General features: G+C 35.2%; 1 long non-coding RNA gene across 1 annotated transcript; it reads left to right on the plus strand.

Moving 5' to 3' along the window:
* The first annotated feature begins 225 nt into the window (after positions 1-225).
* Positions 226-1,697, plus strand: LOC125617456. The gene is made up of 2 exons (XR_007348465.1): positions 226-1,023; positions 1,072-1,697. It is a non-coding gene; the product is annotated as an uncharacterized LOC125617456 (long non-coding RNA).
* Positions 1,698-3,393: the final 1,696 nt, after the last annotated feature.

A 3,393-nucleotide genomic window follows, 5' to 3' on the forward strand; every position in this document is an offset into this window, starting at 1 on the left:
CTTTAAATATGACCCTCAGGTTTAGGGGATCATTTCTAGGGTCTTGAGCATGCTAGGCAAGAGTTGTACCACTGAGCTATATTCCCAGCCTCTTTTTTTTTTTTTTTTTCTTTTTTGTACCAGAGATTGAACCCAAAGGTGCTTAGCTACTGAGCCACATCTCCAGTCCTTTTAAAATTTTTAAATTTTGAGACAGGGTCTTGCTAAACTGCTTAGGCCTTACTATGTTGCAAAGGTTGGCTTTGAACTGGGATCATCCTGCCTTAGCCTCCTGAGCCACCGGCATTACAGGCATGCACCACTGTGCCCAGCTCCCAGTCCCACTTTCATTTTTCATTGTATGTGGACATTGAGCCTGTTTATTCAGAGGCCCAAACACATGCTAGAACATTTCAGTTGTAATTACATGGTGTGTGTGTGTGTGTGTGTGTGTATGTGTGTGTGTATCCAGTTGACCTTCTTTCTAGGTCACAGACATGGGTGGGAGTCATAGGAATGACCACTTAGTTATATATAATTAAATCATAGACAATACAATTGAAATAATCTGCATACAGGAAAGCTATTTTAAGAACTTTTCTCTTAAAAAGTTTTCTAATCTTGTTCAATACCAAATCCTGTGTATTTACAAGACTGTTGTAAATTTTACATAGAAAATCACCCCTCTTATTTAAAATATTAAATTTTGGGAGCCGGGGAAATGGCTCAGGTGCAGAGTGCTTGCCTAGTATGTGCAACACCCCAAGTTCCATCTGTAGAACAAATAAAATCAAATTAAAATTAAATGTTAAATTTTGTAATCATATACGGGAAATTAAGAAGTTGTTTTTGTTTTGCCATATTATAAATTGATTATAATTTTGGTGATACCTGAGAAAGCTGAGATTCTCCACTGCTGTTTCACTATTTTTCAAACCATTCCTCCAGATTTAAAATTAGATTTGACAACTGGCATTCTCAAAGTAGGTCTTGACTAATAACAAGGTTGTCCCCTCTGCCTGTGCCTCACCACTAGACTCTAAGGTTTACAGTGACGTCCCCTCTGCCTGTGCCTCACCACTAGACTCTAAGGTTTACAGTGACGCAGCCAGACGGCTTGTTCCCAAGATACTTTTTACTGACAGAGGGCAAGTTTGGGAATTCATCAGACCAGGATCCTCACATCAGCCCTTATTAGACTGATGACCTTTGGCAAATTACTTGAAACCATTGGCAGCTTCATCTGAAAAATAACAGGATAACCAGACCTTATTCTACAGTTTTGAGTGAAGGCTCCTGGTAACATATGGAAGTATTTAGTATAATGCTTTGTGACACCTTGTAGGCTCCTGGTAAAAGTCAATGCTCTTATTATTTTCTAAAAAGACTGCAGTGTGCCAGGACCCATTTTATGAGTATACAGATTCAGATTTTTTCTCCTTTTATGAAATAATTATACATATTTATGGGGTACAATATGATTTCAGTACATGTAACATTGTGTAATAATCAAATCAGGAAGACAGTGGAATAAATCTAACAATTTTCTTATGTTTGCATATGAAATTATCTAAGTGAACCCCACCATCATGCCCACCCACAAGATGGGTGTTCTGATTAGAATAAGATATATCCTATGCATGTATAATTTTATCAAAAGGGATTCTACTGTCATGTATTAACTAAGAAGAACCAATAAAATAAAATTAAAAAAAAATCAGGGTCATCTTTAAAGTCAGATTTCTGATTTCTGGGGGTTTTGGACAACCAAAGAGGATATTTTTCTGAAATCCATTAATATTTCATTGAAACTTTGGAACAACTTGCTTGGTGGGTCCTAATTGCAATGAATAATCCATGGACTCTTGAAATGTAATTCTTCCAAATGAATATTATAATTAAATTCCAGCCAATCCAGAGGCACTTTTTAAAACATGCTTAAAATTTTCCCAAGCCACTGAGAAAACTGGTTGGTCCAATCCTGGAGTGTAAAGGAATATGCTAATTTATGCAAAGACTACTGTTTTAGGAAGGCCTTGGCTGAATTTGAAGCAAACCATCTTCTGAGAAAAACACTTCAGTGATACTGTGGTACTAAGTCATTGAATTTTAAGGAGCTTTTAAATACAAAACATACATTGTGAATGATAAAGTGGCAGTTACTTGAACAAGATTTTTTTTTTTCAAAAGGATCTTCTGTGTTGAATATGACAACATTGTATGTCTACCTTGACACATTTATTTTTGTGAAATATAGTCTAGCAACAGTATCCTTAACAAGCAAGCAAAGAGGTGCACTACCATTGCTTTTTGTTTGTTTGTTTGTTTTGGTGCTGGGGATGGAACCCACCACATATTGCATGTAAGCACATCTACCATGAGCTATGCCCCTATCTGCACCATTACGTTTTTTTAATACTAAGGGATTTAGAAACCAATTTTATTTAAAAAATTTAAATCTAGGATAATTTTATTTGAACATTCTCTTTATTGACAGGACTCCTTCGGAACTCACAAACTAATTTAAAATAATTTTAGAACATTTTTGAGGCTTACATATGTACTTTTTAAAAAAAATTGTTCTAATTATACATGAAAGCAGAATGCATTTTGATTCATTATACACAAATGGAGCACAACTTTTCATTTCTCTGGTTTTACACACTGTAGAGTCGCACCATTTGTGCAATTGTACGTGTACCTAGGGTAATGATGTCCATCTCATTTCACCATCTTTCCTACTCCCATTTTCCCTCCTCTCCCCTCCATATGTATTACTTGAAGCTAGTTACATTCTTAGACATCCTTTACCTATCTTGGATTTTTTTTTTAAGACAACAAAACTCTATTTTGTGGGCATTTGTAGTTAATTTAGACTATAGGAACTCTACATATACTAACATAATTAACATTTACTTAAATGCTTTGGATACTAAATGGTTTAGAGAGAAGGTGCAACAATTTGAAATTTAAAACAGGTGGTAATTATACTTGGATCAAAGAGTGTTAAAAGGTTTTGTAGCTTCCTTTTTAAGAATGGGGGTTAAGACAAATTCCACAAATAGAAAAGTAAAAGCTATCTACATAAAGAGAAGACATAAGAGTTGGAGTGTGATTTACTCAGCTCCTCACTTTCATCTTAGTCGCTAGTTTTGTTTTCCTTTTTAATGTTGACATAAAAGTTTCACAGCATTTTGGAATGAAAAAAGGATGTTGCAAAGGAAAGTTTAGTACATTTAAAAGTTAGTATGTTATTTGCCAAATAACTAAGTTAAAAGCTGTGTTGTAGTTTTAAAAAGGTATATGCAAATAAGCATTTTTTTTGTCTTTAACTACCCCCTCAATCGAATCAACTAAAACTATAGTGTGTGTGTGTGTGTGTGTGTGTGTCTGCGCGCGCGCGCGCGCGCGCAA

This window comes from Marmota marmota, unplaced genomic scaffold (assembly GCF_001458135.2).
Source record: "Marmota marmota marmota unplaced genomic scaffold, marMar, whole genome shotgun sequence".
Lineage (NCBI taxonomy): Eukaryota > Metazoa > Chordata > Mammalia > Rodentia > Sciuridae > Marmota > Marmota marmota.